The 23121-nt window shown below is 42.2% G+C and overlaps 1 protein-coding gene across 3 annotated transcripts in view; it reads right to left on the bottom strand.

Moving 5' to 3' along the window:
• LOC126471413 (succinate-semialdehyde dehydrogenase, mitochondrial) overlaps positions 1-23121 on the bottom strand; it is a 227289-nt gene that overhangs the window by 87145 nt on the left and 117023 nt on the right. The gene's annotated exons all lie outside the window — the stretch shown is intronic.

The following is a 23121-nucleotide window of genomic DNA, read 5'->3' as shown; positions in this document are numbered from 1 at the left end:
CACAACAAGAAGCTGTCCGAGGCTGGAGGACCACAGCCTTGGCCGCGGCATCTGCAGCTTTGTTCCCAGGGATACCGACATGGCCAGGAATCCACATAAAGGTAACCGGAGAACCGTCGTCCGCCAGCTGCTGAAGAGAGCATCGGATCTGGTGCACGAAAGGGTGAACCAGATACGGATCACTGAGGCTCTGGATGGCGCTCAGGGAATCAGAGCAGATGACATAAGCAGAAAGTCGGTGGCGGCAGATGTAAAGAACAGCCTGACAGAGGGCAAATAGTTCAGCTGTGAAGACCTAACAATGGCCATGGAGCTGGTATTTGAAACTGTGTGCCCCGTCAATAAAAGAACACCTGACACCGTCATTGGTCTTAGAGCCATATGTATAAATGAAGATCATATTAATGAACTTCGAACGAAGTTCAACACTCTGTGAGTGGTATACCGAAGCTGGGGCAACCTCCGTTGGGAGCGAGCTGAGGTCAAGGTGAACCTGAGCCTGGAGCCAAGGTGGCGTTTGGCTCTCACCCACTCTAAAGGTTGCAGGGAGTGACAAATCAAGGTGCTGAAAGAGGCAACGAAAGCGAACTCCAGGGGATGATAGGAGCTTGTCTTTAGCTCCAGGCCACGGATGACGTGCACAGAATAATGAATCTGATTTGGTCCTGCAGCAGATTCTCTGGCTACAGGAAAAGCCAGTTACAATTCCCACATGGAGAGTGAAAGATTGTAGACCATCTCATTACACGGGAGGAAGCAGAAGTGCCTCATATCCACAGTCCCATGGAAAAACTGAAACTGACAATTATTTCAAGACGATGCAGTAACAGTAAAAAGTGTCCAGTTAAAACCTGAGCCATGTGTTTAGGCGCATACACGACGACTATTTCTCAACCAGGCTGTAAGGAGAGGTGCACTGCCATTGTCTGAAATCCGCCTTATTGATTACCAAACTTGTGCAGTGACGTCACTCAGAATCCTCAATACGAGGAACCCATGAGGTGCCACGAGGAACATAAGGAAAGACAATTAAAAGGGGCACAGAGGTATCATGAAGTCAAAATAGTAGAACAGTAAACATTGTGGCAAGGTATGTTCACAGAGAATAGAAGGTAAGGATACAGTAAAAAGTAAATATCAGTACAGAAAAGCGAAATAGGAAGTGAAAACAAATTATATTAGAATTAAAAATATAAATAATGTTTAATAAATACTTAATCCAAAATTGTGTCTGGAAATAGAAGGAAAGGGAAGGATGATGGACTGACAAAAGTTGATTCCAGGAAGGAGCTTATATGAAAATCAATTTACTTATTATTTAAAAATGAATACAAACAGTCAGAACTGCAATAAACTTTTTTATGTAAGGTTACCGGTTTTTGTCTGTTCTAGACCATATTCAGACCCACACCATGATGATAGATGGTGGCTGTGAATGGAGCAAGCACTACATCTCCACGAACGCTAACAGAATGCTCAGTGACTGGATACTGGATGTTGCTAATGTGGACAGTTGGTCTGTGTTTATTCATAGCTTCTGCTAGTTCAGTTGTGGTCATCCTTACATAGAATGCTGTGCCATGAACACATCAGACATCAGTTAATATATGTAGTCTCACATGTGGTAGATCTAGAGTCTTTTCCCCTTGGGTCCATGCAACCTCTCCCTCTTTTTTTCCATTCCCAAAACTATCTACCCTTTACTGACTACCAAACCTTTTCTTCTTTTTCACTCGTGAAGAAGAAACCCATGGTTCCACAAGCTGGAAGTGCTATTTATTTCCTTAATCATTCATTCATTCATTCATTCACTCACTCATTCTACTATTTGTATTGGGTGTTGTACCTCATACTAACTCCATTGGTGAGATTTTGGGTCTCTTGAGGTGCAGAGGCTGCGGCAGTTGCAAACCAGTGCATATCAAGGAAATTTTCTGGCAAAATTTCTTCAGTTCTTTTGTGACGATCCGCAAATCATAACCATTTATCTCACACACTTTACAAAAGAGATTCTCAGACCAAGGTACTTCATCTAACGCAGAATATTTAGCACAAATAGAATCAATGTAATGCAAGTTCTTAACTCTATGGAGCAGAAAATATATGGAACTTCTAATAGTTTAAAAGTATAATATGCGTACACTGTTTGCAAGCCAGGCCACAGTTTTCACTAAGAGTACTATTTTCACCAGCATGTTGTCTGACGATAAAGGGGTCCTCACATGCACAATATTTATTGTGCAACAATATTGTGTCAATATATTTCGTGGGACTGTAGGGTCCAAAAAATGGCACATTATTATTGTGCAATTTTTATGATCAGAACGCGTCAGTTTGCACTCTGCCTCCATAGTAAACATATCGGCGCTTGATAATGTAGAACTCGTGTATCGCAATTGCAGTCACGTCGTGCTGCATAGAGAACGGTAAGAGGAAGCGGTGATGGATGGAAAAAGTGGGTTGAAAGACATTATACACACGGCCATAACTAATATTCTTAGAGAACGTGCAGTAGAGCCAGATAACTACTGGAGTAATTTAAGGATGAACGAAGAATCATTCATTTAAGGAACTGGTGAACTTCATTACACCTTGTTACACAGAAAAGATATTGTTCATATACTCATCAGATTTCACTTTCCACAATGCTATAAGCAATCTATAAACCTGAAAAGATAAAGAGAAATTATTGTAGATGATCGATAGGTAGTGCTTTTATCCAATTCTGCAATAAAAAGTTCAAGCTTCTGAAATGAACAAATAAGCAGTTGCAGTGTTATTTACCTACACAAACACTTTCATCGAATATTTCTATGGCTAATTACTGAGTAAGTATTAAATACACAATGAAACTACTAGACCCATTGCATTTCAACAGATGATTTCTTTCATCTGTCTTTCCCATGTGTTCATATTCATATGGAGTCACCGGATCAGTTGTTTACACATTCACAAATCATAAGTCTTGGCAGGAATGTGTATTGTGCAATATCACCCTTACAAAGTGTTACGCAGTATATCAACAGAACATCAATATTTTTAAAGCTCTGCAGTCTTCCCGCACAAACATCAAGATCACTCTCAGATGGTCAATATTACTGCAAAATACTCAGTATGGCACAGTAAATATACAGCGTGTGAGGAACCTTAAGGAGGAGTATCTTCGAAGTATGTCATAGAAACTTATCTGTAGTAAATAGAATATTAATACTGTCACAGGTGAAAAATCTCCACCAATACAGCACAGTGAAGAGCAATTTCGATTGTTCCACACCTAACAAACCACACACTATTGTGGAGTACGTAAATCTCACAAGCCAAAGATGAAAAAGTGTACACTTTAGTGCAAATGGCCATGGTATACTTGTACATAAACAGTCAAGTGGTAAGTGCAACATGCAAAAGGTTTAGTATAAGAATTTCATTGAGGTTTCTAATTTTAAACAGGTCACTAAGCCAAGGTACGTATAAAAACATTTCTGAACAATTTCAATGAATGATTAGGCAAATAGACTGTCTCTGTGAGGCAAATACCTATGAGATATTACAAGAAAATTTCTTTGTGCATAAAATTACACACCAGCAATAACTACCTGAATATGGGTAGGTAAAAAGACAAGGCTTTATGTACCTTCCCTGGGCTTCAACTGACAGCTGCTGCTGCTGCATACTGATATGCTTAAGGAGGTTAATTAAAATTTTAGGTAGGTACCCCTAGACTTACCACTCCAGTTTACTACTACAATGATTTGTGGTGCAAGCGACTGGAATTTCCTATACCCACTCTGACAATGCACCTACCTATGTATCACAATCCTTACATCTACTTCTTGTAGAACATGGCATCCATGCAGAATATTTATATACCAATCTATCGTCTCTTCCAAATAACTGAAAATTTATTAAAAATATATGGTTGTCAAAATGTTTAAGAAGTATACCAAAATGTAACAAGGCAGCCATTTTATGTTTCAGAACATGACATCAAAGAATGAAAGTGATTTAACTGTGTTGTCTGAGAGCTTAAAATGAAGTAGACTATGTGGCAAAAGGTGTCTACACATCCAATGCTGTTTGTTCCTAGGGCATCAGTCATTTAACTAATGACAAGTAAAAAATTCATTTTGCCTCCCTTACATTTCAAATTCACAATAAAATTGCTAAGAATGCACTCTGGCAAATAGTTCCTGTGCTTAAAAATACACACACACACACACACACACACACACACACACACACACACACACACACACACACACACACAAATCCAGAGCATGAAGACATACAGAACAAATCCTTGTGCCAAGATAAGTGTTGTGTTGCCCTGGTACACTGGCCTACCTGAAAGGTATTTTTAATCTGTTTAGCAAATGCTTTTGGGCAAACTAGCTGGATCTCTCACAAATGCAACATACATGAGTTAAAATACAAACAAAGATATAACAATGTTCCCATTATTCATGGGCAGATGGTGCACACAACTTTCTTCCCTTAGGGCAGCTGATGATTATAACACAAAAGGAATCCATCCTCAGAATTAAAACAAAAAGAATTGCCAAATCAAACATGGGCAGTTTCCCATCATTCGTGAACCCTCCCACAGACAAACAGTACAGTTAATACTGGACTGTTACAATCCAACACACTTTGTAGCTCTACAACCTCCAGGCACCACTAATGACAACCCTGTATCTCCAAATCCAAGATGAGTTCTTTCCCAATATTTCATGTTCACAAGTAGGAGGTCATCTTGCATTTATGGAATGATGTGGAGTTTTTTTTCTTTACCGAATGGAACCTCAAGCTCCCATTAAGCTGTAACTCTACACTCTGCCATGCCCACCACTTAGACCTCGAACGTATGTCTGCTCATTGAGCATTGTTGCACAATAGCAAAAATGTGTGTTGCAGCAAAAATTTTTTATCAGTTGTTTGACTTTGGAGACCCCACTTGTAAACTGTGTAGTAAAGTGTGTAATGGATTGTGGTGTGAAACAACATGCTTCAACATCAAATTTTTCAACAGGATGCAGGTGTTACTATGACACAAGTTTCAAAATAATGATTGTTCAGCATTCAGAAGCAACAAACAATTGTGTGGCCTTGTGGAAGCATGGAATCAAAGAAGGCAATGTTCAGAGGTGGTGAGAGGACAAAAGATGTCTGAAAAATGTAAAGTTGATTAGGAAAACTTTCAGTGGCCCTATAGAGTGGGCGTTTCAAAAATACTGAAATGGAAAAACTTAACAAAAGAATGGCAGTACCCCGCAATATCATACGAGATAAAGCACGTGAACTGGCATAAGAACAGTGTCCTATTTAAAGCCAGCCCTGGGTGGTATACAAGGCTGATTTGACGCAATGGGCTTGTGCTGCAACATTGAAAATCCCCCGTGTCTTTCAGCAACATATGTGGAGAAGCTCGTCAAGTATCAGTGACACATTATAATACTGAGAAAGGAATGTGCCTAACTCTTAAGGCAAGTCAGAAACACTGATGAAACTACTCTTTACCTTGACGTGCCATCCAGTACAACATTTGAAGAGAAAGGCATTAAAAGAGTACTGGTTCACATTACAGGCAACGAGAAATCATGAATCGCTGTGCTGTTGTGCATGCTTGGCGATGGAACAAAGATGTGAGCCTGTATCATTCTCAGTCATAGAACTATGCCACAGCAAAATCTGTTGCCTGCTGTCTTTTTTTTTTTGTTGCTATGGAAAAGGATGGATGACAACGGAGTTGGTTACAGACTGGCTTCCTATAGTCTGGAGCAGGAGGCCAGGTGGTCTTTTAAAGAACTGTGGGATGTTAATCTTTGATGCTTTCAAGGGGCATCTGACACCAGCAGTGAAGGCAGAAATCCTGAAGTTAAACACACATCTTGTTGCCATTCCAGGAGCCACGACTTTGCAACTATTAGTGTTAGATGTGGAAGTGAATAAGCCATTTAACAACCATCTGAAGCAGCTGTAAATCAATTGATTACTTCAAGATGGCCAAGCCCTGATTCCTATTGGGAAGCTGATGAAGCATTTAGTATCTCTAATTACTGAATGGATCCAGACAGCTTGGACATGCATACCCAGTGCATCAGTTGTGAATGGCTTTAAGAACTGCTGTGTAATAAATGCATCAGATGGGAGTTGAAATGATTTGCTAGGGAAGAAATACAAGATCACCATGACAGTGGCAGTGACAAGTACAATTCATATGCAAATGTAGACAGAATACAATCCTGTAATTCCGAGTCATAACATTCACTAAAAGTTGCACTGAACAAAAGGTGGAGCAGCTTGTACTACAGTCTCATCAGAAGAAACATGTTCAATAGGTGTACTACGTGGGCTACTGGAGTAGTACTTAATTGCAAGAAGGAATGTTCACAGTATGTAAGTTTTGAAAGTCAAAATAAAATGGCAATAATTAGTCGTTTAAATAACTCACCTAATAGTTGTTCTTTGTAGGTTACTAGTCTTTTCACCTTGTGTCCATGTGACCTCTTCCTCTTTTTTTTCCTGAAACTATTTACCCTTTCCTGACTTCCAAATTTTTTCTTCTTTTTCTTGCTCATTCTTGGAGGTGAAAGATTTTGATATGTATATGCGAGATAAAACTTCTCAATTGTATCATTATAAGTATGGTATCAATGTATTAAATTGGTTATCTTTGTACTGCCTTTTTTAATTATGCCTACCATGCCATATCTTCACGCACACTAAGTACACTGTTGTACAAAACTTAAGAACAGAAGTAATTTTTGGAAGATATGTCACTGCCAAGTAACACAGCTCAACGAAACTTTGACTAATATATGAAGAACTGCTACACTATAGTAGAGAAGGTACCTGAATGAAATATGCAATGAGATGAACAGAAATGATGCTTTTATTCGAAGACACTAACTACACTGAAGTTGTCATGATTCACGATGGTACCCTGCACATTAAAGACAACGTGACATGGTTCTTAATAGGGTGTGTGATCAACACAGACGGCAATGTATGCTCTATAATGTGCTCCCACACTTGCCACAGGGTTGGTAAGGCGTTGTTGGTTGGTTGGTTGATTGGTTGGTTGGAAGGAGATGAAACTGCAAGGTCATCGATCCATTGTTCCCTGTAGAACAATTACCCAAGGGAAAGAAGAAAACAAAGAAGACATATGGCACAATAACAGGACAAAGGAAGAATCTGAAGAATGACAGAAGGAAACCAAACACTACAATGGACAAAACAGGACAATAAAACCACAGAGAGGTGCAAGAAACAGGGAGAGGAGATTAAAAACAAGAAAGCAAGTTACCATGGCTGGCTGACCATGAGAATAAAAAAGAAGCCAGCCACTCTGCAACATATTAAAACCTCCATCCTAAAAGCACTTGGACATGCACTAGAACTTAGATCAAATGATAAAACCCATCCTCACAAAAAAAACGTAAAACTAAAGCTGCTGTTGAGGTACTGTCGTCCAACACCAAAGGTAGGGTGTTGGGAAAGTTAAAAGCCCACTGCAGAGTGGCTAAAAGTGGGCAGTACAGCAAGAGGTGTACAATTGTTATTTGGGAGCCACAGCGACACCGAGGTGGGTCCTCACGACAGAGGTGGTACCCATGTGTGAGCTACATATGGCCAATGCGGAGTCGACAAAGGACAACTGATTCCCTGCGAGAAGCCCACAAGGAAGACTTGCACACATTCACAGTCTCCTTAATGACACGCAGTTTGTTGAGCACACTGCTATGCCACTCCATCTCCCAAAGCAGAAAAACCTTACTGCGTAAGACAGAACACATGTCAGTTTCAGAGATGCCCATCTCCAGGAGCAGTTTCTGCATAGCTTCTTTGGCCAGTCTGTCTGCAAGTTCATTGCCTGGGATTCAGATGTGTCCTGGGGTCCACACAAACACTAATGAACGACTGAACCGTTCCAGGGCAGATATGGACCCCCGGATGTTCGCTACCAAAGGATGGCGAGGGTAGCACTGGTCGATAGCTTGTAAGCTGCTCAGGGAGTCAGAACAGAGAAGAAACAACTCACCAGAACAGGAACGGTTGTACTGAAGTGCACAAGATATGGCCACAAGCTCTGCAGTAACTACACTGCAGCCAGCAGGCAAGGAATGCTGATCAACATGGCCTCTGTGGATGCAGGCGAAGCCACCATTACCATCAGCCATTGAGCCGTCGGTGTAAACAGCTTCAGAGGCCTGGAATATGCCAAGAATCGAGAGAAAGTGACAGCAGAGAGTGGTAGGGTTAACTGAGTCCTTAGGGCCATGCAAAAGGTCCAGACGAAGCTTCAGCCAAGGTGTACACCATGGAGGTGTACGTGAATGGACCTCAAGTAGAGGTGGTAAAGGGAAGGACTACAGATCAGAGAGAAGGGATTGCACACGAACTACAATCGCGAGCTCTGGCCTGGGCCACTGATGTGTGAGATGAACTGCTGCGGTGGGAAAAGGAGACTATAACTTACATGCTCAGGAGAACTATGAATGTGTGCAACATAACTGGCGAGCAGTTGTGCACGACCGCAATGGAGCGACTCTGGCCTCCACCAGGACACTGGTCACTGGTCTCATTCTAAAAGCTCCCATCGCTAGGCGAATGCCACAGTGGTCCACTGGGTCATTGAAACACAATGCTGAGGGCACCGTCGAACTGTAAACCACATTCCCATAGACAAGGGAGGGAGGAGGAGATTACTGTTTAATGCCCCGTCGACAACGAGGTCATTAGAGACGGAGCACAAGCTCGGATTAGGGAAGGATGGGGAAGGAAATCGGCCGTGCCCTTTGCAAGGAACCATCCCGGCATTTGCCTGAAGTGATTTAGGGAAATCACGGAAAACCTAAATCAGGATGGCCGGACGCGGGGTTGAACCGTCGTCCTCCCGAATGCGAGTCTAGTGTGCTAACCACTGCGCCACCTCGCTCGGTCCCATAGTCAAGGCGGGATTGAACAGGGGCACTGTAGAGCTGCGGCAGCGTAGAGTGATCTGCATCTCAGTTGGTGTTGTTCAGGCAGCAGAGAGCATTGAGATGCTGCCAGCACTCCTGCATAAGCTGATGAATGTGGTGTAGCCAAATCAATCGGGTGTCGAAAACTAGTCCTAAGAATCGATATGACTCCACTACAGTGAGTGGATCATCATTAAGATAAAGTTCAGGTTCGAGATGAATGGTATGTCACTGACAGAAGTGCATTTCACATGACTTCATGGCTGAAACCTGGGAGCCGTCGGCTAGAGCACATGACTGCGCCCTGTGAATGGCCCCTGTAGGCACTGCTCAGCGACACCAGTACTGGAGGAGCAATAAGAAATGCAGATGTCATCCGCATACAGAGAAGGGGAGACAGAAGGCCCTACAGCTGCTGCTAGGCCATTGACGGCCACTAAAACTAGAGATACACTCAATATGGAACCCTGCAGAACACCATTCTCCTGAATATAGGGGGAACTATGTGAGGCACCAACTTGGACACAAAAAGTACGGAGTGACAGGAAGTTTTGGATAAAAATCGGGAGCAGGCCCCGGAGACCCCACTCATACAATGAGGCAAGAATATGATGTCGCCAGGTCATGCTGTATGCTTTACATAAATAAAAGAAAGACAGGAACCAGATGTTGGCATATGGAAAAGGCTGTTCGGATCAGAGACTCGAGGGACACAAGATTATCAGTGGTGGAGCAACTCTGGCAGAAGCCGCCCTGGCATGGAGCCAGTACGCCACGTGACTCCCACCCAACCGCCAACACACCATATGTTCCAGCAGCTTACAGATGAAGTTGGTGAGGCATGATGGTGCTCTCCCGCCATTGCGATGGGAAGATGCCATCGCACCAGATCAGGCTGAAGATGAGGAGATGTCGCTTGTAGTCAGATGAGAGATGATTAATCATCTGCCTGTCAATCTGATCCGGCCCAGGAGCTGTGTCGGGGAAATGTGCAAGGACGCTGAGGAGCTCCCACTCTGTAAATGGGGCATTTATAGGGTTCCCTGTGGCGTGTAGTGAGCAAGAGAACTTTCCTTTCCATCCGTCGTTTGAGGATGCGAAAGGCTGGGAGGTAGTTCTCTGACACAGAGGCTCGAGCATAGTGCTCAGCAAAGTGCTCGGCAATCACGTTTGTGTCGGTACAGAGTATGCCATTGATGTTAACGCCAGGAACACCTTTTGGGGTCTGGTACCCAAAAAGACGTCTGATCTTCTTCCAGAATTGGGAAGGTGACATACGGGACCAATGGTTGAGACTTACCTCTCTCAGCACTCCTGTTTCCATTATTTTATAAGCAGGCGAACACGGGCACGGAGCCGCTTAAAGGCTATTAGGTGCCCTAGGGAAGGCTGCCACTTATGTCGCTGTAGAGCCCGGTGACGCTCTTTAATCATCTCAGTGACTTCCAGTGACCACCAAGGGACTGTCTCTTGCTGGGGGCACCCTAGAGAATGAGGGATCACATTTTCCACTGCAGAGATTATTGCTGTAGTGACCTGTTCAATCACAACATCGATGGCACCATGAGCTGGAGATTCAACAGTGACAGCAGAGGTGAAGACTACCCATTCTGCCTTGTTTAAAGACCACCTGGGCATGATGCCAGAGGAGCAACAGGAAGATGGGGAAGTGGTCACTACCACACAGATCGTCATGTGCTCTCTAGTGGATAGATGGAAAAAGACCTGGGCTGCAAATTGATAAATCAATGGCCGAGTAACTACCATGAGCCAAACTTAAATGTGTGGCGGTTCCAGTATTTAAGAGGTAGAGGTCTAATTGGGATAGTAAATTTTCAACATCTCTCCCACGACCAGCATCCCATAGGGAGTTACAGACATTAAAATCTCCCAAAAGTAGTAAAAGTTTAGGGAGTTGATCAATCAGTGCAGACAATACGTTCAGGGGTACCGCATCATCTGGAGGGAGATTGCAGATAGTTATTTCCTGCGTTGTCCTTATTCTGGCAGCCACAGCTTCAAGGGGAGTTTGAAGGGGCACAGGTTCACTACTTACAAAGTTCAGGACATAAACGCAAGCCCCACCTGACACACTATTATATTTGCTACGGTTCTTGTAATATCCCCTGTAACAGCAAAGTGCAGGGGTCTGCATTGCCGGGAACCACGTTTCCTCGAGGGCAATGCAGAAAGCAGGTGTAAAGCTTAACAGTTGCCATAGCTCAGCCAGGTGGTGGAAAAAACCACCATAATTCCACTGGAGGATGATGGGATCATGAGACTGGGAAGGCACCAAACACTCAATGAGGCAGTCTACGCCTCAGGGTCTCCTGTTGCCACTGACTTATTTCCTGAACAGGCTATATCCATTGTGTCTGAGGGTCTGGTGAGATCTAGGTGCTCAGCAGATGCCAGGGTCTTCACCTCATCCTCAGATGCAGAGCTCGTAGGCATCGGTGGTGTGGGTGCCACTGCAATTCCCTTGGTCTTGGGGTCTTCTTTCTGGATTTCTCTCGCTGGGAGGGCTTCACTGATTCATTCTCCGGGACTGAGGATGATTGTGAAGCCCTACAACCAGCTGCTTTTGGGCACTTCAACCACTGGCGAGTGTCATCTTTCCCACTAGCAGAAAGCTGGGAAGGGAGTTACCAGAGGGACCTACGATGGTTGGGGAACAGTGCTCTCGAGGTAGGTGGTTTAGGAGCAACAAGGAGGGAAGTGACCCCCTCCATCAAGGGGGCAGGTGGGGTCTTCCAGCTCCGAGAACCAACTGGAACTCGCGGAACTGATGGGGCTACAACTGTTCTCGTAGTAGCATCATAAGAGGTCATAGTCACAGGATGTAGCTGCTCAAATTTCCTCTTGGCCTCCATGTAAATGTGTCGGTCCAGGGTCTTGTATTCCAATATCTTACTTTCTTGCTGTAAAATCCTGCAGTCTGGTGCGTAAGGTGAATGATGCTCTCCACAGCTGACACAAATAGGAGGCGGGACACGTGGAGTATTGGGATGTGATGGACGTCCACAATCTCAATATGTGATGCTGGAAGTGCAGGGGGAAGACATTTTTATTTATTTATTTGTTTATTTATTTATTTATTTTTTTATTTATTTATTTATTGTTCCGTGGGACCAAATTAAGGAGAAGTTTCCATGGTCATGGAACGACTCAATACATGAAATTAAACACGATAGTAGAAACAGTTAAAATGAAATATAAGTAACATATTCAGGTAACAATTCGTAAGTTTAAATAAAGAAAATCAGCAATGTAACACTGGAATTTGCTTAATTTTTTTGCTCTTCCAGGAGCTCCTCGACAGAATAGAAGGAGTGAGCCATGAGGAAACTCTTCAGTTTAGACTTAAAAGAGTTTGGGCTACTGCTAAGATTTTTGAGTTCTTGTGGTAGCTTATTGAAAATGGATGCAGCAGAATACTGCACTCCTTTCTGCACAAGAGTCAAGGAAGTGCATTCCACATGCAGATTTGATTTCTGCCTAGTATTAAACGATTGAAAGCTGCAAACTCTTGGGAATAGGTTAATATTGCTAACAGCAAACGACATTAAAGAAAATATATACTGTGAGGGCAATGTCAGAATTCCCAGACTATTGAATAGGGGACGACAAGAAGTTCTCGAACTTACACCACATATAGCTCGAACAGCCCGTTTTTGAGCCAAATATACCCATTTTGAATCAGAAGAATTACCCCAAAAAATAATACCATATGACATAAGCGTATGAAAATATGCGAAGTAGACTACTTTTCGTGTCGAACTGTCACTTATTTCAGATACTGTTCTAATGGTAAATAAAGCAGCATTTAGTTTCTGAACAAGATCCTGAACATGAGCTTTCCACAACAGCTTATTATCTATCTGAACGCCTAGGAACTTGAACTGTTCTGTCTTGCTTAAAATATGCCCATTCTGTCTGATCAAAATATTGGTTCTTGTTGAATTGTGAGTTAGAAACTGTAAAAACTGAGTCTTACTGTGATTTAGCATCAAATTATTTTCCACAAGCCACGAACTTATTTCATGAACTACATTATTTGATACCGTTTCAATATTACACACAAGATCCTTCACTACCAAGCTGGAGTCATCAGCAAACAGAAATATTTTTGAATCACCTGTAATACTAGAAGGCATATCATTCATATAAATAAGAAACAGCAGTGGCCCCAGCACCGACCCTTGGGGAACGCCCCATTGGGACTGAACATCACTACCACTCTCAATATTGTGGAGAATTACCTTCTGCTTTCTGTTCTTAAAGTAAGAGGCAAACCAACTGTAAGCTACTCCCCTTACTCCATAATGGTCCAACTTCTGCAGTAATATTTTGTGGTCAACACAGTCAAAAGCCTTCGTTAAATCAAAGAAAACACCTAGTGTTCGCAACCTTTTATTTAATCCGTCTGAAACCTCACAGAGAAAAGAGAATATAGCATTTTCAGTTGTTAAACCGTTTCTAAAACCAAACTGTACATTTGACAGCAAATTATGTGAATTTAAATGCTCCAGTAACCTTGTATATACAACCCTCTCGATAACTATAGCAAACACCAATGACACAGAAATAGGTCTATACTTGTCAACATTATCCCTGTCTCCCTTTTTATAAAGTGGCTTCACTACCGAGTATTTTAATCGGTCAGGAAACCGACCACTCCTAAAGGAAAATTTACAGATATGGCTAAGTACTGGGCTAACACACATAGAACAATACTTCAGTATTCTGCTAGATACCCCATCATATCCATGAGAGTACTTGGTCTTTAGTGATTTAATTATTAACTCAATCTCCCTCTTGTCAGTATCATGGAGGAGCAATTCAGGTAACAGTCTCGGAACACTTTTTTCTAAGAGCGCTATGTGATGCCCTGTTGGGACTAGGTTTCTATTTAGTTCACCTGCTATATTCAGAAAGTGATTATTAAATATTGTACATATACGCGACTTATCAGTAACACGGACATTCGCACTACGCACTGATTCTATAGCCTCGACCTGTCTCTGCAGACCAGCCACTTCCTTTACGACTGACCATATGCTTTTAATTTTATCCTGAGACTTAGCTATTTTATCTGCATACCACATACTTTTTGCCTTCCTAATAACTTTTTTAAGCACCTTACAATACTGTTTGTAATGGGCTGCTGCATTTAGATTTTGACTATTTCTAACGTTTTGATATAATTGCCACTTTGTTCTACAGGATATTCTTATCCCTCTAGTCAGCCACCCAGGCTGACCATTTGTGCCAGAACGCTGTTTTGAACGTTCTAACTGAAAGCAACTTTCAAAGAGCACAAGAAAAGTCTTGAGGAAATCATTATATTTATCGTCTACTGTATCAGCACTATAAACATCTTGCCACTCTTGTTCCTTGATAAGGTTTACAAAGGTCTCTACAGCAACTGGATCAGCTTTCCTAAACAGTTGATAACTATATTTAACATGTGTTGCAGCAAAAAAATCTTTTAGAGTTAAAATTTGTGCATCATGATCTGAAAGGCCATTCACCTTTTTGCTAACAGAATGCCCTTCTAGAAATGAGGAATGAACAAAAATGTTGTCTATGGTTGTTCTACTGTTCCCTTGCACTCTTGTTGGAAAGAATACGGTTTGCATAAGATTATATGAATTAAGGAGGTCTACCAGCATCCTTTTCCTTGCACAATCACTTATACAATTTATATTGAAGTCACCACATATAACTAAATGTTTGTATTTCCTATAAAGTGAACCAAGAACCTGCTCTAGCTTTAGCAAAAATGTTGTGAAATCGGAGTCTGGGAATCTATAAATAACAACAGTTAGAAGTTTAGCTCCATTAAATTTAACCACACCTGCACAACATTCAAAAACCTTTTCAGTGCAGTACTTTGAAACATCAATTGACTCAAATGGGATACTGTTTTTCACATACATGGCTACTCCCCCACACCGCAAAGAGCTCCTAGAAAAGCTGCCAGCCAACCTGTATCCTCGTAAAGGAACCCTCTGAATTATCTCCTTATTTAAGAAGTGTTCAGATATACCAATAATTTCAGAGTCAACATCTATAAGCAGTTCACTAACTTTATCTCTAATACCTTGTATATTTTGATGAAATATACTAATTCCCCCATTACTCGGATACCTAAGCTTTGTCGAAAGTGTATCCTTTGTTAGAGAGACTTCCCTTAAGCAGCAATACCTATCAGCTAGCTTCAATTTAAAAAAGGTGCAGCTTTAACACCCACTAGTATAGGAATTTTCCCATCAGTGATCCCACCACCCCCACCTATGCTGTCACCTATAAGCTTTGCCAACCTCCCCTTTCCATACCTGTTGAGGTGCAAGCTATGTCTAGTGAAACCCGTTCTGCTGATAGACTCCACCGACACCACTGAAATGTGACTCATGCCTTCTGTCATCAGCGCACCCCCAAGTCTCATGTTATTAGGCTTGACGTCTGTATTAAGATGAGACCGATCGTGACGCTGAAACAGTTCCACGAAATGCACATTCGTGTTGCCAGTCTGAGTGGCTATCTTTTCCAGGTCACCATCTATGTCATACTCCCCATCCCTGCCAATACTATTACCAGCCCCACCCACAATCACTACCTGATCCTCTTTAGTAAAATCCCTACATAACCCCCCCTATGTTAACAGTCACCTGAGCCAATCCTGCATTAGGCTTCACAATGCTGGTGACCTGGTACTCACTCCCCAACACTTCCTGCAACTGCTGGCCTACACCTCTACCATGAGAACTACCGAACAGCAGAACCTTCTTCTTTCTTTTAGACTTTGCAACTGTCCTAGCCACCGTAACTGCTGAGGACTGCTGCATACTTTCTACATCTACAGCTACTAGAGATTCCTCTCCACTAGACTCTGACAGTTGGTCATATCTATTGCAAACACCAATAGTAAAACTATCTGAAAATCTCCTTCTCCTAGCAGATCTCTTGCCAACAGCCAGCTCCCATTCCCCAAACCCCTTCTCCCTCCTCATCCTATCTAGCTCCTCCCGTGCATTTCTCAACTGCATCTGAAAGGCACAGATCTTACGCTCCTGCTCCTCTTATCAACTTACTCTTGCTACATAACCTGCAGTTCAAGGAGAGGATCTCACCAGAATGCCCACTGGCTTCCCCACTGCATCCCCCCAGTGAAAATACTTCGAACAAGTCTCACACCGCAATCCACTACTCACGAACCTACAGCAAAGCCCACACTTCTCACTCATGGTAAAATTTTACAGTTATTGAAACAAGAAAACTACTTTATTTAAGTTCCGCTACTACAATAAGAAGATGTTAAAAAACTGACTACAATAATCACGAACTTGCTCTACAAGGGAAGTAACTACTATTATTGACAGTATTAATCAACAACAAATGAGAATGTAACAAAAGACTAACACAGAAAGAAAATCAAACGTCTAATGACACAGTAACGAAACTGAAACCAGTTTCCAAAAATTTCTTCTGAAATTATTTCACCAGAAAACACCAAGAACACCGGTTGAAGACTACTAAAGTTCCTAAATAAACCACTATACACAAACAATTAATTAGTACTTAGATTTCGATGGGCCGCTACAGCTGCAACTGGTCAGCGCGGAATGTAAACACAGGTAAGAGGTTAAGTTGCTCGATACGAAACACTCACAAATATCAGGTCACAACTCAAGAAAGGCAGAGGTGAATGAAGAAACCACTAATAAGTCACTTATATAGTAAATATTATCACAAAAACTGTTAAAATATATGTCTGAAACCTAAAAATATATGAAAACTTAGAGAGCAATCTCACACACAGTCACGACCTAAGTTCCAGCACTTAAAGCACCGCATTGGCGGAGGGACATACGGCTCGGCATCACAGTGGTAGACTATAACCTTGACCTTTTCGGGTCATGTCTCACCCTCGAAGGCCGAGATGAAGGCACCGGTGGCCACCTTATTATCCCTCGTTGCTGTAAGTTGGAGCACAGCTCGTCATCGGACTGCAAAACAAGGTCCCTGTGGAATATAATACCCTGGACCATATTTAAGCTCTTATGGAGTGTGATGGAAACAGGCGAGTAATACCCCTGACTGGGCAGAGGATGCTTTTTTTTTTTTATCGAGACTGACACAGATCACATTTTGGACAATCCCTCCCACCTCCCTAAACTTGTCTCTAAATGCTCCACAAAAAATTGAGGCTTCATTGAGATGAAAGATTTCCCATCAGCTCTTGTACATACGAGGTACCAGGGCGAATAAGGTTCGCTGCCAATCCTCCCATGGTGTGGCCAGGGAGGGAAACAATTTGGGGTCATACTTCTTCACAACTTAGAGACTGCTGGTGTTGGACCACCAGCAAGAGATGACGTAGTACGCTTCGTGGAGTGTCATCCGCCCTGATGCCACCCAATCCGACCAGGGCCCCTCCCCACAAGTGCCACCCAGCCTCGGCAAAGGCCTCAGGGAGACAGGCATCTACTCCTTGGCATATGTGGAGAGTTAACGGCCCCGGCATCAGCAAAGCGATCCCTGTGTAGTCAGGTAGCTACAACCAATAGAGTACATGGTGGCCCCACCACAATGGACTGGCTACTGTGCTGGATATGAGGTGCAAAGAATTCTGTGATCATTGTTGGTGCAGAAAGATACACTGCACAGTGCATGGAGGAGAATGCACCCGGGTAGGTGTCCTCACACAACAGCTGGAGAATGAGTGGAACTGCAAATCCACGACAATAAAGGGGGCTAAAGATCTCAGTGCATGATGGACATAATGCATCATGTAAGGCGCTCTTCCCCAATCGGCTTGGTCTTCGGAAAAATTTGGAAGTATGGTGGTCAGACCCTACAGGGGATCATAACATAAAGGCTGAAATGTGAGAAACTCCTTTCAGTCACCTCTTATGACAGTCAGGAACACCTCGGGCCTATTCTAACCCCCAGACTTGCAGGGGAATTGATATTTTGGCTTCGGAACTTTCTCAGGTGATGAATCAACACATTAACAAAAACAAGTGTTGCAGATTGTGAATGCTGTAGTATTTTACGTATTAAACTGAAACTTTGCATCAAATAAAACAGAACTTTAAGCATCTGTTTCCCCCCATGAACCATGGACCTGTCACTGGTGGGGGCCTTGCGTGCCTCAGCGATACAGATAGCCGTACCATCGGTGCAACCACAACGGAGGGGTATCTGTTGAGAGGCCAGACAAACATGTGGTTCCTGGAGAGAGGCAGCAGCCTTTCCAGTAGTTGCAGGGGCAACAGTCTGGATGATTTACTGATCTGGCCTTGTAACACTAACCAAAACGGCCTTGCTGTGCTGGTACTGCAAATGGCTGAAAGCAAGGGGAAACTACAGCCGTAATTTTTCCCGAGGGCATGCAGCTTTACTGTATGGTTAAATGATGATGGCGTCCTCTTGGGTAAAATATTCCGGAGGTAAAAAAAGTCCCTTATTCAGATCTCCAAGCGGGGACTACTCAGGAGGACGTTGTTATCAGGAGAAAGAAAACACGTTCTACGGGTCGGAGCGTGGAATGTCAGATCCCTTAATCGGGCAGGTAGGTTAGAAAATTTAAAAACGGAAATGGATAGGTTAAAGCTAGATATACTGGGAATTAGTGAAGTTCGGTGGCAGGAGAAACAAGACTTCTGGTCATGTGAATACAGAATTACAAATACAAAAATCAAATAGGGTTAATACTGGAGTAGGTTTAATAATGAATAAAAAAATAGGAATGCGGGTAAGCTACTACGAACAACACAGAGAACGCATTATTGTGGCCAAGCTAGGAACGAAGCCCACGCCTACCACAGTAGTAGAAGTTTACATACCAACTAGCTCCGCAGACGATGAAGAGATTGATGAAATGTATGATGAGATAACAGAAATTATTCAGATAGTGAAGGGAAATGAAAATTTAATAGTCATGGGTGACTGGAATTCGATAGTAGGAAAAGGAAGAGAAGGAAATGTAGTAGGTGAATATGGAATGGGGGTAAGGAATGAAAGAGGAAGTCGCCTGGTAGAATTTTGCACAGAGCATAACTTAATCATAGCTAACGCTTGGCTCAAGAATCATGAAAGAAGGTTGTATACGTGGAAGAAGCCTGGAGATACTGGAAGGTTTCAGACAGATTATATAATGGTAAGACAGAGATTTAGGAACCAGGTTTTAAATTGTAAGACATTTCCAGGGGCAGGTGTGGACTCTGACCACAATCCATTGGTTACGAACTGTAGATTAAAACTGAAGAAACTGTAATAAGGTACGAATTTAAGGAGATGTGACCTGGAGAAACTGACAGAACCAGAGGTTGTAGCGAGTTTCAGGGAGAGCAGTATGGAATGACTGACAAGAATGGGGTAAGGAAATACAGTAGAAGAAGAATGGGCAGCAGAAGATCAAGTAGGTAAAAAGACAAGGGCTAATAGAAATCCTTGGGTAAGAGAAGAGATATTGAATTTAATTGATGAAAGGAGAAAATACAAAAATGCCATAAATGAAGCAGGCAAAAAGGAATACAAACGTCTCAAAAATGAGATCGACAGGAAGTGCAAAATGGTTAAGCAGGGATTGCTAGAGGACAAATGTAAGGATGTAGAGGCGTATATCACTAGGGGTAAGATAGATGCTGCCTACAGGAAAATTAAAGAGACCTTTGGAGAAAAGAGAACCACTTGTATGAATATCAAGAGCTCAGACAGAAACGCAGTTCTAAGCAAAGAAGGGAAAGCAGAATGGTGGAAGGAGTATACAGAGGGTCTATAGAAGGGCGATGTTCTTGAGGACAATAGTATGGAAATCGAAGAGGATGTCGATGAAGACAAAATGGGAGATATAATACTGCGTGGAGAGTTTGACAGAGCACTGAAAGACCTAAGTCGAAACAAGGCCCCGGGAGTAGACAACATTCCATTAGAACTACTGATAGCCTTGGGAGAGCCAGCCCTGACAAAACTCTACCATCTGGCAAGCAAGATGTCTGAGACAGGGGAAATACCCTCAGACTTCAAGAAGAATATAATAATTCCAATCCCAAAGAAAGCAGGTGTTGACAGATGTGAAAATTACCGAACTATCAGTTTAATAAGTCATGGCTGCAAAATACTAAGGTGAATTCTTTACACACGAATGGAAAAACTGGTAGAAGCCGACCTCAGGGAAGATCAGTTTGGATTTCGTAGAAATGTTGGAACACGCGAGGCAATACTGGCCCTATGACTTATCAAAGAAAATAGATTAAGGAAAGGCAAAGCTACATTTCTAGCATTTGTAGACTTAGTGAAAGCTTTTGATAATGTTGACTGGAATACTCTCTTTCAAATTCTAAAGGTGGCAGGGGTAAAATACAGGAAGCAAAAGGCTATTTACAATTTGTACAGAAACCAGATGGCAGTTAAAAGAGTCGAGGGACATGAAAGGGAAGCAGTGGTTGGGAAGGGAGTGAGACAGGGTTGTAGCCTCTCCCCGATGTTATTCTATCTGTATATTGAGAAAGCAGGAAAGGAAACAAAAGAAAAATTCGGAGTACGAATTAAAATCTATGGAGAAGAAATAAAAACTTTGAGGTTCGCCGATGACATTGTAATTCTGTCACAGACAGCAAAGGACTTGGGAGAGCAGTTGAATGGAATGGACAGTGTCTTGAAAGGTGAATATAAGATGAACATCAACAAAAGAAAACCAAGGATAATGGGATGTAGTCGAATTAAGTCGGGTGATGCTGAGGGTATTAGATTAGGAAATGAGATGCTTAAAGTAGTAAAGGAGTTTTGCTATTTGGGGAGCAAAGTAACTGATAATGGTCAAAGTAGAGAGGATATAAAATGTAGACTGGCAATGGCAAGGAAACAGTTTCTGGAGAAGAGAAATTTGCTAACATCGAGTATAGATTTAAGTGTCAGGAAGTCGCTTCTGAAAGTATTTGTATGGAGTGTAGCCATGTATGGAAGTGAAACATGGACGATAAATAGTTTGGACAAGAAGAGAATAGAAGCTTTCGAAATGTGGTGCCACAGAAGAATGCTGAAGATTAGATGGGTAGAGATCACGTAACTAATGAGCAGGTATTTAATAGAATTGGGGAGAAGAGAAACTTGTGGCACAACTTGACTAGAAGAAGGGATCGGTTGGTACGACATGTTCTGAGGCATCAAGGAATCACCAAAATTTAGTATTGGAGGGCAGCGTGGAGGGTAAAAATCGTAGAGGGAGACCAACAGATGAATACACTAAACAGATTCAGAAGGATGTAGGTTGCAGTAGGTACTGGGAGATGATGAAGCTTGCACAGGATAGAGTAGCATGTAGAGGTGCATCAAACCAGTCTCTGGACTGAAGACCATAACAACAACAAAGCATCTGTTTATTTTACAAGTGCACCAGGAATTCAGGTACCTAGGGCTTTCTTTTAGTAGTCCCTGTTTAATTCTCAAGCTAACATCAACTGAATGCACCTGTAAACTTAAAATTTTCTGGCATGAAGGCAAGTTGTTGTTGTTGTTGTTGTTGTTGTTGTTGTTGTTTTGATGATTATGTTTGGGTGGGACTGAATTACAACAACATCAACATACAGAGGGGCTGAAAATCCAAAACCATTACTTACAAAAACATAGGAAAAGGAAACTTTAAAAAAAAATGTTATAGTGTACATTACAATGAAGCAAGTACCATTGTAAACAGGTATCTTCATTCTTCTGTGCAAGTGGTCTTTGAGCACTTTTAGTAATTGATTATATCAGTTCCAACATGGCCAAAATTTTGTCCCAGGCTTCTGGAAGTAGCATCATCATGATTCTTTAATTTGCAATATGACTGCTTTTAATCCACACTTCTAAGATGTTTTGCAAATTTTCAACGTGTGTAAATTGAGACACTTCAGTGTCTTCAGCTGTTTTATAATGCTGTACACGGACCATACTACAGAATTCGTAGCAGTATTCTTCCTTTGGGAAGACTAGTTTTTTTCCATCTAGGTCTATAAATACAGGGTGGTCCATTGATCGTGACTGGGTCAAATATCTCTTGAAATAAGCGTCAAATGGAAAAACTACAAAGAATGAAACTTGTCTAGCTTGAAGTGGTAAACCAGATGGTGCTATGGTTGGCCCGCTAGATGGTGCTGCCATAGGTCAAATGGATATAAACTGATAGGTCAAATGGATATAAACTGCATTTTTTTTAAATAGGAACCCCAATTTTTTATTACATATTCATGTAGTACATAAAGAAATATGAATGTTTTAGTTGGACCACTTTTTTCGCTTTGTGATAGATGGCACTGTAATAGTCACAAACATATGGCTCACAATTTTAGACCACCAGTTGGCAACAGGTAGGTTTTTTAAATTAAAATACAGAATGTAGGTACGTTTGAACATTTTACTTCTGTTGTTCCAATGTGATACATGTACCTTTGTGAACTTATCATTTCTGAGAACGCATGCTGTTACATGATGATTACCTGTAAATACCACATTAGTGCAATAAATGCTCAAAATGATGTCCGTCAACCTCAATGCATTTGGCAATATGTGTAACGACATTCCTCTCAACGACGAGTAGTTCGCCTTCCGTAATGTTCGCACATGCACTGACAATGCGCTGACGCAGAAGGAAATCCGGGGACGTCAGATCCAGTGAACGTGCGGGCCATGGTATGGTTCTTCAATGACCAATCCACCTGTCGTGAAATATGCTATTCAAAACAGCTTCAACCGCACGCAAGCTATGTGCCAGACATCCATCATGTTGGAACTACATCGTCATTGTGTCATGCAGTGAAACATCTTGTAGTAACATCGGTATAACATTACGTAGGAAATCAGTATACATTGCACCATTTAGACTGCCATCGATAAAATGGGGGGCCAATTATCCTTCCTCCCATAATGCCGCACCATACATGAAGCCGCCAAGGTCGCTGATGTTCCACTTGTCGCAGCCATCGTAGATTTTCCGTTGCCCAATAGTGCATATTATGACGGTTTATGTTACCGCTGTTGGTGAATGACTCTTCGTTGCTGAATAGCACGCGTGCAAAAAATCTGTCATCGTCCCGTAATTTCTCTTGTGCCCAGTGGCAGAAAAGTACACGACGTTCAAAGTCGGCGCCATGCAACTCCTGGTGCATAG

The sequence above is a fragment of the Schistocerca serialis genome, chromosome 3 (genome assembly GCF_023864345.2).
Source record: "Schistocerca serialis cubense isolate TAMUIC-IGC-003099 chromosome 3, iqSchSeri2.2, whole genome shotgun sequence".
Taxonomy (NCBI): domain Eukaryota; kingdom Metazoa; phylum Arthropoda; class Insecta; order Orthoptera; family Acrididae; genus Schistocerca; species Schistocerca serialis.
This window is presented reverse-complemented; position numbering and strand designations above follow the sequence as displayed.